At 38.8% G+C, this 14,717-nt stretch overlaps 1 pseudogene across 1 annotated transcript; it reads left to right on the top strand.

Moving 5' to 3' along the window:
* Positions 1-8,755: 8,755 nt before the first annotated feature.
* Positions 8,756-13,410, top strand: LOC309864058 (cytoskeleton-associated protein 2 pseudogene; annotated as a pseudogene). The gene is made up of 2 exons: positions 8,756-8,791; positions 11,626-13,410. The product of its transcript is annotated as a cytoskeleton-associated protein 2 pseudogene (transcript).
* Positions 13,411-14,717: the final 1,307 nt, after the last annotated feature.

Here is a 14,717-nt window from a genome sequence, read left to right as displayed (position 1 = left end):
AATAAATATTTTCTGTCATTTTACTCAACGTATTATGATTTTATACTTAAGTGTGTCCCTTGTAAACACCTTAATAGTTGGGTCTTTTTAAAAACTTCTTATAGTAAAGGTCATAGTCCACTGTAATATAATAACCAATATGGTTGGGTTTAAGTGTATTATCTTTTTATTCATTTTCTATTTTTTTAGCTGCACTTTTCCCCATTAATCCTGCTTTCTCGCCATCTTTTGGTATTCCACTTTCTTTCTTTCTTTTTTTTTTTTAAAGATTTTATTGATCTATTTGACAGTGAGAGAGAGACAGTGAGAGCAGGAACACGAGCAGGGGGAGTAGAAGAGAGAAAGCAGGCTTCCCACGAAGCAGGGAGCCTGATGTGAGGCTTGATCCCAGAACGTTGGGATCATGACCTGAGCCGAAGGCAGACACTTAACAACTGAGCAACCCAGGTGCCCCATCACCTTATTTCTTCTATTAATTTAGTTATATCTTTTTTTTAATGATTCCTCTTTCTGCATCTTTTAAATGATTATAATATGCATTTTAACTTATGGTTTGGCATGGATTAACACTGTCAGTTCATATATAGTGCTAAGAACCATACCACAGTGTACTTTCATTTACCTTCTCCCTTTCTTTGGCTGTTGTGGTCATGTATTTTACTGGTACATACACTATGCTACCCATAATCCAATGTTGATATTTTACTCTAAAAGAAAAATGTAAGGGCACCGAGGTGGCTCAGTTTATTAAGTGTCTGCCTTCAGCTCAGGTCATGATCCCAGGGTCCTGGGATCGAGCTCCACATTGGACTTCCTGCTCAGTGGGGAGTCTGCTTCTCCCTCTCCCTCTGCTTCCTCCCCAGCCCCACCCCCACTCATTCTCTCTCTCTCTCCAATAAATAAATGAAATCTTTTAAAAAAAAATAAGATGTCTTTTATGACCTAATATCTAAAATATATAAAGAAGTCTCATGGGACACCTGGATGATTCAGTCAGGTAGGCATCTGCCTTTGGCCCTGATCATGATGGTCCCAGGGTCCTAGGATCGAGCCCCATATCGGGCTCCTTGCTCAGTGGGGAGCTGGCTTCTCCCTAAGTCTGCTGCTCCCCCCTGCTTGTGCTCCCTCTCTCTCACTCTCTCTCTGACAAATGAATAAATAAATAGAATCTTTAAAAAAAAGCTCTCAAAACTCAACAGTAAAAAGAAAATAACCCAATTTTATAAAGAGGCAAAATATATGAAGAGATGTTTCACTAAAGAGGAGAGAGGCAGATGGCCAAAAAGCATGGGAGATGTTCAACATCATTAGTCACTAGGGGCATGCAAATTAAAACCACAATGAGGTACCACCACACACCTACTAGGAAAACTAAAATAAAAAATAGCGATAATACTAAATGCTGGTAAGAGTGCCCCAAAGCTGGACCACTTGCATTTGCTATAAGGTAGTGCATTCTGGAAAACAACTTGACAATTTTTCATAAAACTAATATGTTATTACTGTTCTTACCCTGCAGCTGCACTCTTGGGCATATACCCCAGAGAAATAAGAACTTATATTTATATAAAACTTGAACATGAATATTCATAGCAGCTTTATGTCTAGTAGCCAAATACAGGAAACAACCCAGATGTCCTTTGAGGGGCGAATGGTTTAACAGTGGTACATCTATCATCAAATACTTCTAAGCAATACCAAGAAACAAACTAAGGTTATAGGCAACAATCTAGGTGAGTCTACATGAATTACACTGAATGAGAAAAGCTTAATAACAGTTAGTGGTTGCCAGAGTTGAGGGACGGGGCAGAGAGGGTGCGGGAGAGAAGAGGGTGTGGTTATAAAAGAATAGTACAAGAGATCTTTGTGGATGGTACATCTATTCTGTAGCTAGACTGTGATATTAGATACAGGGACCTGTACATGTGATACAATTATATAGAACGAAAAGCACACACATAAATGAGTGTAAGTAAAACTGGGGAAATCTGAGTAAGATCGATGAGTCATATCAATGTCAGTATCTTAGTTGTTCTACTATATTGCAGTTCCATGAACTGTTTACACTAGAGAGAACTGAGTAATAGGTACACAGGATCTGTCAGTATTATCTCTTAGGACTGTAAAGGAATCTATAATTATACCAAAATAGGGGCACCTGGGTGGCTCATCTGAACATCTGCCTTCAGCTCAGGTCATGATCTCAGGGTCCTGGGATCGAGCCCTGCATCAGTCTTCCTGCTCAGCAAGGAGTCTGCTTCTCCCTCTCCCTCTGCCTCTCCTGCTGCTTGTGCTCTATCAAATAAAATCTTAAAAAAAAAAAAAGGCAATTGTGCCACACTCCAAGAGCTATAAAGAAATAACGTTTTGATTATCGTGGAGACACAGAGTTCGGGAGCCAATGGCTTTGGAGATTGCAAAGCCTGATTGGTCACGCCCAGGAAACAATTTAGCTGTGAGAGGTGAACTCTGTGGTCTGATAACCAGACTGGTTGACATTAATAGCACAGTTCTAAATGCTTGATATGAAGCATCTCATTGGATCTGTACCACAACCCTCTGAAGTAGGATATTATTATTATGGCTATTGTGCAGGTGAGGCAATCAAAGCATAGTCGTATTAAATAACTTTCCCAGGTTATTAAAAAAAAAAAAAAAAGAAAACCCAGGGAAGTCCTGTTTTGGCCAATCTTGAGTGATATCTCCACATTATATAAAGGGCACTAGGTTATTTGTCAAGATGTTGGGTTCTAATTGTAGTGTTACTGAGTCACAATCAAATACTTGAGAAATGACTCAACCACTTGGTTACCCCATTTGAAAAAAGAAATAGTGAGTACATGTCTAGGATCCTCACCACAGAAGCATTCTGTTTTTTTTTTTTTTTTTTTTTTTTTTTTATGATTCCCCAATTCTAAAAAGAATGGTGGAAAGAATGTTTGCCATCCCCATTTTGACAGTTAAACTCCTCTCCAGTGACATAGTTCCTTTCCCCCTTTTCCCTCATTTAAGTGTTTACCGAACATCCACTGTAGGTTGTCTGTTGAGTATTTGGCTTTATTTGAGTTCCTGATGCCCCCCTTCCCCCACCTTTCTCTCCCTCTCCCTGCAGAAGGCTTCCCTAATGCCTTCAGTCACAGCAAATTTCAGATAACATAGCAATGATCTACCAAGTGCTTACCAAGTACAAAAGATGAACACATGCTATGGCCTTTAGTCAACACAAAACACAGTGAAATAGTACTAACATCACTTTATACTTGTGGCTTAGAAAAGGTAAATGTCTGAGTTAAGGACAGTCACTGACCATGGAAAGTTGAGGCGGATCTCAAACCCTAACCTACATAACTCAGACACACCTGGCGACATTGTCTATGCCTTGAAATCTTCCAGACGGTCATTTTTTAAAGAGGTGGATTACTCCATTATGATTTAAACAAACAAACAAACAAACAAACAACCCTTTCTCACTTTCCTTTCTGAAATTTTACATTTGATAATCAATCATTTTAACAAAAAGCATATTAGAATTCCAGAAGCTCCCTTAAGGTGGCAGTATAGACATAATCCATGCACGTGTAACCTTGAGTACCAACTTGCAAGTAATGTACTTCTACAAATCAGCCTTGGCTCAGTTCTAGAGTTAGGTGAAATGTAAAATTCAGGCACTCTGAATGGGGAAAAAAAAGAGTTCTGAACACCCAGGATACTGGCCCCAGAGAAATTCAACCAACTTGCAAAACAAAATAACTTCCTAAGAGAACAAAACAAACACCTACTTGTTGCTGCCCACCTATTTGATAACTGGCCTTGGTCGTCTTCCAGCAGCAAATACAATAGCCCTAGCCACAGATGTTTTCCTATTTCCTCTGCCCCCTTGAAACCAAGCATTTGAGAATAAATAGTCTATTTCTTCTTTCTTGATTTGCTCCAATGCTTGTAAGCAAGGGGACTCTGGTATATAGAAATGACACATATTTTTCTTTAACACGTATGAATCCCTGTCTTGGGGCTAAAAACAACAACAACAAAAAAAAAAAAAAAAAAAAAAAAACCCAGAATGATTCAGCCAAGGTTCCCAAAGTGTTTGGTTAGGACAAAAAACAACCAGGCAATAAACATTTATGGAGTTACACCCAAATATAACAGATTTCTCTGGACTGTCTGCCCAGCATGTGACTGTGGTTTTGGAGAAATGTTTCATCTACCCACAGAATGAGTTCCCGGGAACCATATTTTTACTTCATGACTCTTGGTCATAGCTGATTGAATTAGAGGTAAACACCTGACTCCAGAGGAGGTAATTCATTGGCTAGCCAGAAGTCAACTGCCTTCTCTCTTGAGGACTTCAGCTAAGAGAAGGAGGTACATTTATTGAGACCCCTCATGGTGGAGAATTAGGAAGAAAGCCCAAGGGCTCTTGCTGCTGAGGCCATGGTTGTTCAGCTTTCCTCAGATCCAAGGTGATACCCTAGGTGGTTTTTGCTGAAGCTGATTTTGAATGGGTTTCTGTTGCATGCATTTCCTATAAAACATACCAAAGTCCTGTGCAAAGCCCAGCAAGAATATAAGAAGGGATGTATGGCTTGTTCCTTGCCCCCCTGGGAATGGGTGGTCTTCTGTACTAGAGAAGATAACGGGGGTTCTGGAATCCAACACAGTCCCATCACCCTGAGAATGTCCTTTATTTCTCTCAGAGCCTTAGCTTTGTTCTCTGTAAACATGGAAATGATAACATCTGCCTAATAAAGTCATCCCCACCAGGCGGTGTCCATCTGGTCAGGTACCTGGCTCACAAGAGATACTCAATAAATATCAGCCTCCACTCTGCCTTGTAAGCAGGTCCTTTGGCTGGTCTCAGATGCAAGTCACACAAACACTGTGGAGTTTTTAATAGGAAATATATTTATCATATTTACACATGTACACACATGTATATATGATATATATATGTATAGGTATATTGATATCCATAATAATGGCTGTTTAGCCAGGGATAGGTTCTCTGCTTGGAACCTGCCAAGGCAGAGAGTAGCGGGGGGGGGGAGGGGTCTCTGCTCCCAGGAAATAGGCTTGTGGACAAAAAGATTGAGGCCTGATTCTTTTCTTTTTTCTTTTTTTCTTATGATATGTTAATCACCATATAATACATCATTAGTTTTGGATGTAGTGTTTTCATTTTTTGTGTACAACACCCAGTGCTCATTGTGATACATGCCCTCCTTAATACTCATCACCAGGCTAGCCCATCCCCCCATGTGAGAATAAACACAAACAGAAAAACAATTACCCAATTCATGGAATTTTAGGCATCCCTGGGGAAACCTTTCTTCCTAGGGCACCTTTAAGTCACCCCATTATAGATGGGACACTAGATCATCTGCTGTGCTTGGAGAAAAGATTCCCAGGCCCTGGAGCTCCTAGGATGTTACTTAAGTTCTCACTGCCCTGTTGCTGAGAAAACATTGACAATGCACTGGTAAGTTGCATCTGGCTGCCGACAAATATCCATTGAGTATACATTTAATGGCAGGGACCATTGAACTGGAAATGCAGCATGACCAAGACAGACAGACAGTTCCTTCCCCTCAAAAATTCTGCATGAGTATACACCAAGTGTTATACATAGGCCTTATGACTCAGATTTCTTCTTTCAGAGTCCAGCTTCCCTGGATTCATTTCTGAGTTCTATGGAAAACACAGAAGAGCCGTTTCCTGAAACCCTTTCAAACAGTGGGGCACCAATATTTCTCTACATTACTCCTTTTAAAAACGAAAACACAGAAAGCAGAACACATTTTCATCCATTTTCCTGCTGAAGGTTGAATAGCTTTGCTACCCCAAGGGTTCCAACATCAGTAGACACTACTGTCACTTGCCAGGTGTTATATCCCTAGTTGGACCCTGCAGACTGGCTGCCCAGGTTGGAAGAGTATGAAGGTGACAGATTTGCTTCTGAACATGCATGAAACAGCCACTAGAAACCTACTGAAGTATTACTGGGACTTGCCATGAAGCAAAGGCCAACAAAACATCACCTACACCATTGAACAGAGAAAAGCAATATTTTCAAAAATTAAAGGACTATGTGTAAATAAGATTCTACTCTGAAAAAGTAAACAAGATGTGAAATAAAGATCCAGTCTTGCTTTGGTATCACAATGTTCACCAGAATGGTATCCAAAATCTTTTAGGGTTTTTTTCTCCCCCTTTCTAATATATGCCCCAAATAAAGCAAGTCTGAGTTTGATCAGGAGAGCTTATATTGCATTCTTTGATAAATGAAGGGATGAATTTTGCACACTGCTAAGCTTTAAAAAAAAAAAAAGTAATAAGACTAAGGAAGATCGTTGCTTCTTATTTTCTGTCTCAAAGAATCCCCTGGTAAGAGGAAGTTACTATTGGTGAAGTGAATGTTTAGTATTAGCAGAGTCACTTACAATAATCAGTGTTTGCATAGAGGACATCAGCTTAAGAAATCATTTACCTGAGAGTTATTGAAACAGTAATACATAGTTGATTAACGCATACTTTGTATATTATGCATATATATTGTATTCTTAATGTAAGCTAGAGGAAAGAAAATGGTATTTTCTTTAATTAAAATATCATTAATAAAATCATAAAGAAGAGAAAATACATTTATAGTACTGTACTTATTGAAAAAATCCACATATAAATGAACCCATGCTGTTCAAACCTATGTGGTTCAAAGGTCAACTGTATATACAAATGTCAAATCACTACGCTCTACACTGGAACTTAATATAATGCTATATGTCCAATATTCCTCAACAACAAAAAAATTATCCTCAATGGAAAAAAAAATCTTCAAAAGACTATTATAAATTTTAACTTAATGGGAAACTTGTATCAAAACATCATCAAAAAAGTAGAAAGGTGAATAACTAATTGGGCAGAATATTTGCCACAATATGAGAAAAAGTAAATGCCCTTAATACATAATGAGTTTATAAACATTGAAAAATAAGATATTAAGACTGCCCAGAAAAGGTAAGGAAGATGGAAAAACTATTCATAAAAGAGATAAGACTTAGAAAGACATCACATGTTCATGAATTGGAACACTTACTATCATGAATATGTTAATACTACCCAAAGTGGTCTACAATTAGCAAAATTCCTATCAAAATCATAATGGTATATTTTGCAAGAATAGAAAATCCATCCTATAATTCACATTAATTATTAATTCTCAAGGCACCCTGCATGGTCAAACGATCTCGAAGAAAAGGAACAAATTTGGAGGCCTTATATTTCATTATTTCAAAACTTATTACAAAGCTACAGTATCTAATATGGTGTGGTTGTGCTCGCTTCAGCAGCACATATACTAAAATTGGATCGATAAAATGGTGTGGTACTGGCATAAAGATGAATATTTTGGCCAATGGAATAGAATAGAGATCCTAGGGGTAATCCCTCACATATATGGTCAGAGGATTTTTGGTAAGGGTGACAAGACCACTCAAAGGACAAAGGACAGTTCTTTGAACAAGTAGTGCTAAAAAAACTGGGTATGTATGTACAAAAGAATGAAGTTCGACTCTTACCTTACTCCACATACAAAAATCAACACAAAATAAGTCAAAGACCTAAATGTAAGACCTAAGACTATAAAAATCTCAGAAGAAAACGTAGAAGACTGTCTTCATGACATTTGGGTTAGGCAATGATGTCTTGGACATGAAACCAAAAAGTAAAGCCAACAAAAGTGAAAATATCGCAATGTAACTATACCAAAAACACCTGTGCATCAAGTTGCAGACAGGCCTCATAGCCAACAAAGTGAGAGCCACTTCTGCTCACCAGACTACCCACAGAAGTCACACTGGAACTTGTAACCCTGCCTACCAGCATGCCCTAAAGCAGTTGCAACAAGGCTTTGCAACTGGCAGGGCTTTGCAGCCATCGGAGCCAAGGCCATCCCTGCCCACCAATGCACCTGAAGCAGTCCCAGCCATCCCACACTTCACTATGCCCACAGCAGCTGAAGCTACCTTACAACAGGTCACACATAGCCCAGCAGGGGAAATTACAAGAATACCTGACTCTACCGGTTAAGAAGGCTGTCATTGCTCTTGGCCCTACAGGAAATCCTCGTGAGACCATTCTTTTAAGGCCAGGAGACATAATTAAATTACCTAATACACAGAAACCAACAGACAGTCAGGCAAAATGAAAAAACAGAAGAATATTTGTTCATGCTAAATCTCTCCACAAAGTGGGTTTAGAGGGAGCATACCTCAACATAATAAAGGCCATATATGAAAAATATGAAAAACCTATAACTAGGGCACCATTGGGCTTGCTGCTCAGCAGGGAGCCTGCTTCCCTTCCTCTCTCTCTGCCTGCCTCTCTGCCTACCTGTGATCTCTGTTAAATAAATAAATAAAATCTTAAAAAAAAAAGAAAAACCTATAGCCAATCTCATATCCAATGGTGAAAAACTGAAAGCTTTTTCTCTAAGATCAAACCAAAGAATAAGAAAAAGCTTCCAAAAAATAACTATATAAAACAATTTACCTGATAGAGAGCCGAGACGCATCCCCCTCTGGAAGCAGCCATGGGCTCCCAGCCGTGCCTCAGGAACTACACTACCCCTAGCTAGAGGGCTCAGCCTGCATTCATAGAACAAAGGAGACAAAAACTCAGGGAACATATATTAAAAAGAAAAGCTTTTTTTGCATACAGACAGGAAGATTACATACCCAGTAGTAGAGACCATGAAGTGATGAACTCTGAGGGCCAGGTCTGCAAAGAGACAAAAGTTCTGGGATGAAATATTCTGAATATATCTGTGATGTCCATCTGGTCCAGTGTGTCATTTAAGGCCTTTATTTCCTTGCTGATCTTTTGCTTGGATGATCTGTCCATTTCAGTGAGGGGAGTGTTAAAGTCCCCTACTATTATTGTATTATTGTTGATGTGTTTCTTTGATTTTGTTATTAATTGGTTTATATAGTTGGCTGCTCCCACGTTGGGGGCATAGATATTTAAAATTGTTAAATCTTCTTGTTGGACAGACCCTTTGAGTATGATATAGTGTCCTTCCTCATCTCTTATTACAGTCTTTGGCTTAAAATCTAATTGATCTGATATAAGGATTGCCACTCCTGCTTTCTTCTGATGTCCATTAGCATGGTAAATTCTTTTCCACCCCCTCACTTTAAATCTGGAGGTGTCTTCGGGCTTAAAATGAGTTTCCTGGAGGCAACATATAGATGGGTTTTGTTTTTTTATCCATTCTGATACCCTGTGTCTTTTGACAGGGGCATTTAGCCCATTAACATTCAGGGTAACTATTGAGAGATATGAATTTAGTGCCATTGTATTGCCTGTAAGGTGACTGTTACTGTATATGGTCTCTGTTCCTTTCTGATCTACCACTTGTAGGCTCTCTCTTTGCTTAGAGGACCCCTTTCAATATTTCCTGTAGAGCTGGTTTGGTATTTGCAAATTCTTTCAGTTTTGGTTTGTCCTGGAAGCTTTTAATCTCTCCTTCTATTTTCAATGATAGCCTAGCTGGATATAGTATTCTTGGCTGCATGTTTTTCTCGTTTAGTGCTCTGAAAATATCATGCCAGCTCTTTCTGGCCTGCCAGGTCTCTGTGGATAAGTCAGCTGCCAATCTACCCAAAAGACTCCACTCCAAAACTGCTAGAACTTATACAGGAATTCAGTAAAGTGTCAGGATATAAAATCAATGCACAGAAATCAGTTGCATTTCTCTACACCAACAGCAAGACAGAAGAAAGAGAAATTAAGGAGTCAATCCCATTTACAATTGCACCCAAAACCATAAGATACCTAGGAATAAACCTAACTAAAGAGACACAGATCTATACTCAGAAAACTATAAAGTACTCATGAAAGAAATTGAGGAAGACACAAAGAAATGGAAAAATGTTCCATGCTCCTGGATTGGAAGAATAAATATTGTGAAAATGTCTATGCTACCTAAAGCAATCTACACATTTAATGCAATTCCTATCAAAGTACCATCCATCTTTTTCAAAGAAATGGAACAAATAATGCTAAAATTTATATGGAACCAGAAAAGACCTCAAATAGGGAAAGGGATGTTGAAAAAGAAAGCCAACGTTGGTGGCATCACAATTCCGGACTTCAAGCTCTATTACAAAGCTGTCATCATCAAGACAGCATGGTACTGGCACAAAAGCAGACACATAGATCAATGGAACAGAATAGAGAGCCCAGAAATAGACCCTCAACTCTGTGGTCAACTAATCTTCGACAAAGCAAGAAAGAATGTCCAATGGAAAAAAGACAGCCTCTTCAATAAATGGTGTTGGGAAAATTGGACAGCCACATGCAGAAAAATGAAATTGGACCATTTCCTTACACCACACACAAAAATAGACTCAAAATGGATGAAGGACCTCAATGTGAGAAAGGAATCCATCAAAATCCTTGAGGAGAACACAGGCAGCAACCTCTTCGACCTCTGCCGCAGCAACATCTTCCTAGGAACAACGCCAAAGGCAAGGGAAGCAAGGGGAAAAATGAACTATTGGGATTTCATCAAGATCAAAAGCTTTTGCACAGCAAAGGAAACAGTTAACAAAATCAAAAGACAACTGACAGAATGGGAGAAGATATTTGCAAACGACATATCAGATAAAGGACTAGTGTCCAGAATCTATAAAGAACTTAGCAAACTCAACACCCAAAGAACAAATAATCCAATCAAGAAATGGGCAGAGGACATGAACAGACATTTCTGCAAAGAAGACATCCAGATGGCCAACAGACACATGAAAAAGTGTTCCATATCACTCGGCATCAGGGAAATACAAATCAAAACCACAATGAGATATCACCTCACACCAGTCAGAATGGCTAAAATCAACAAGTCAGGAAATGACAGATGCTGGCGAGGATGCGGAGAAAGGGGAACCCTCCTACACTGTTGGTGGGAATGCAAGCTGGTGCAGCCACTCTGGAAAACAGCATGGAGGTTCTTCAAAATGTTGAAAATAGAACTGCCTATGACCCAGCAATTGCACTACTGGGTATTTACCCTAAAGATACAAACGTAGTGATCCAAAGGGGCACGTGCACCCGAATGTTTATAGCAGCAATGTCCACAATAGCCAAACTATGGAAAGAACCTAGATGTCCATCAACAGATGAATGGATCAAGAAGATGTGGTATATATACACAATGGAATACTATGCAGCCATCAAAAGAAATGAAATCTTGCCATTTGCGACAACATGGATGGAACTAGAGAGCATCATGCTTATCGAAATAAGTCAAGCAGAGAAAGACAACTATCATATGATCTCCCTGATATGAGGAAGTGGTGATGCAACATGGGGGCTTAAGTGGGTAGGAGAAGAATAAACGAAACAAGATGGGATTTGGAGGGAGACAAACCATAAGTGACTCTTAATCTCACAAAACAAACTGAGGGTTGCTGGGGGGAGGGGGTTTGGGAGAAGGGAGTGGGATTATGGACATTGGGGAGAGTATGTGCTTTGGTGAGTGCTGTGAAGTGTGTAAACCTGGTGATTCACAGACCTGTACCCCTGGGGATAAAAATATATGTTTATAAAAAATAAAAAATTAAAAAAAAAGTTCTGAAATTTAAAACAAAAATGGCTGGTAAAGAAAATGTCAGTAGACCTCCTGGGAACAAAAAATTGTATTCCTTTAAGACCTTCTAATGAATCAACCAATTCAACCATAGTGATTGACACTACATAATTTTGAGGATAATAATCAAATGGGACAATCCATACCAATTAAAGATGACCCTCAACATCAACACATGAATTAAGCCAAGTGTTTCATTTTAAAAGCAACAATAAAAAGGAACAAATACCCAAAGAAAAACCAAAGATGCTAACATGCCCAAGGAGTTTGTGCTTGGGTCTTACCCTGGCCAAATTGTTCAGTCTAAGATTAATTCATTTAGAAAGCCCCTGCTAGTAAGAGATGAGAGTTCGGCAACAATGAAGAAACCTTCAGCTGCTGTCCCTAAAGCCCCAGAGCCTCCACCCACAGACACCCACAGTGTGACCATGAAAATTGATAGAGCCACAAACGCGGTGACCATTGCTAAACTTGGGAGCACGGCATCTCAGGATAGACAGCTGGTGTGGCCTCCCATCAGAAGTCACAGTGACAGTGCTCAGGGTGCTGTGAAACAGGGCCTTGGGAGAACCACCGCCAACATTATAATCTGGGAAGGGCTCGGGAGGATGAATTACTGCAATCAAACACGGTTTCATCTAGTGCCAAAACCGGTTCTCAGGATGTAGAGAGAAGGAAGACACTGTCAATAAGCCTGACCTCTGAAACTCTAGGCAAGCCTGCTGCATCTTCTAAGACCAAACTGATACTGAAATCAAAAAGCACTGACCCTTGTAGACACATATAGCAAAAGCAACTCTTGATAGATAGGCTCAGCCCAGAGAAACAGCAGAAGAGAGAAAAGCTCGTCTGAGTGAGTAGAAAGCTGGCAAAAGAAAAGTGCTGAAAATGCCTCCTAGCTCAGTGATTACCCAGCCTGAGCCTGAAGGGCAGAATGAAAACTCAGCTGGGTCCTTTTGGACAATCATGGCAGAAGATGAGCAAAGATTATTTACTGAAAAAGTAAACAAGACATTTTTGGAATGCCTAAACCTGATTAATGAGAGATGCCAGAAGAAGAAATGTTGGTCATACTGAATGACCTGATTAAAAATATTCCAGATGCCAAAAAACTTGTTAAATATTGGCTATGCTTTGCACATATTGAACCACTCACAAGTCCTATCGAAAATATTATCACAATGTCTGAGAAAGCTGTTCTGGCAGGGGCTCAGACTATTGAAGAAATGCAATTGCAGATATTCTAACAATGAAGAATCAAGACAAAGTGAAATATGGAGAAAAGTTTGAGGCTTGTGCAACTAAGGGATACATTCAGGAAGTCAACAGTGAAGATATGAGTGTTAATTTAGAGTCAGGAAGACTAGAGATGTCGTATTCCAAGATGGTGAAAAAGAGGAAGATGACAAAACAAAAGATCCAGGCAATGATGCTATAACCCCCAGTTCAGAAACCAGGGGGAGCTGCCTAATTAAATATAATGTGTCTACTACATCATACCTACAAAATGTAAAAAAAAGAAGATACAGTTTGATAACACAGATAATGCATTTAAAGAACTAAAGTTTCTAACACCAGTTAGATGTTCTTGGAGTATTCACGAGAAGACTTCTAAATTGCCAGATATGTTAAAAGAACATTATCCATGTGTGTCTTCATTGGAGCAGTTAACAGAGTTGGGAGGTGAAACTGATGCTTTTGTATGCCGTCATAATGCTGCACTATGCCTGATGTACTCAGAGACTGGAACAGCACGAGAGAAATAAAGTGATGATAAGAAATGGGGGGGAAAACAATTTACTTGATTAAAGAGTTCAAAGTAAAGGTCATAAAATGCTTACTGAACTTGGGAAAAGAATGGATGAACACACTAAGAACTTTAGAAAACATTAAAAATTGCCAATAAGAGCTGAAGAATATGATAGAAATAAAAAATTCATTACAGAAAATAAAGAGCAGGTTAGAGGATACAGAAAAAAAGATCAAACATTTGGAAGACAGGGTAGTGGAAATCACCCAATCACACAAACAAACTGAACAATGAAAAGAAAACCTGGGGCACCCGGGTGGCTCAGTGGGTTAAAGCTTCTGCCTTCGGCTCAGGTCATGATCTCAGGGTCCTGGGATCGAGCCCCACATCAGGTTCTCTGCTCAGCGGGTAGCCTGCTTCCCTTCCTCTCTCTCTCTGCCTGCCTCTCTGCCTACTTGTGATCTCTGTCAAATAAATAAAATCTTGAAAAGAAAAGAAAACCTAACTTTAAAAATAAAAATACTTGCATGGAGCACTGGGTGTGGTGCAAAAATAATGAATACTGTTATGCTGAAAATAAAAAATAAATTAAAAAAAATAAAAAATAAAAATACTTTCAGGGATCTCTGGGACATCAAGCATACTAACATTGCATTATAGGGGTCTCGGCAGGAGGAGAGAAAGAGAATGGGACAAAAAAAAATTAAAGAAATAGATCTTAAAACGTTCTTAACCTGAGGAAGGAAACAGACATCTAGGTTCAAGAAACACAGAGTCCCAAACAAAATGAACCCAAAGAGATACACACCAACACATAATATAAGTGAAATGTCAAAAATTAAAGTGGGAATGAACATATTTCATGCAAATGGAAATGAAAAAATGCTGGGGTAGCAAAACATCAAATAAAATAGACTTTAAAACAAAGACTATAACAAGAAACCAAGAAAGGCACTGTAGTATGTTAACTACCTTGAATTTAAATTTAAAAATAACACTGGAAATTTAAAAAGAGAGATATTATATAATGATGAAGAAATCAATCCAACAAGAAGCTACAACATTAATAAATATTTATGCTTCATACCTAAGTATGAAGCAAATTTAACAGAGGCAGAGGGAGAAATTGACAGTAACATAATAATAGTTTATATAATAATAATAGCTTATATAATAATTGCCCATAATAATGGGCGATTCAAAGCCATTTATTTATTTATTTATTTTTATTAACATATAATGTATTATTTTCCCCAGGGGTACAGGTCTGTGAATGGTCAGGTTTACATACTTCACAGCACTCACCATAGCACATAACCTCCC

The sequence above is a fragment of the Mustela nivalis genome, assembly GCF_964662115.1.
Source record: "Mustela nivalis genome assembly, chromosome: 5".
Taxonomy (NCBI): Eukaryota; Metazoa; Chordata; class Mammalia; order Carnivora; family Mustelidae; genus Mustela; species Mustela nivalis.
Note: the sequence above shows the minus strand (reverse complement) of the source record. Positions and strands in the feature narration are given on the sequence as shown.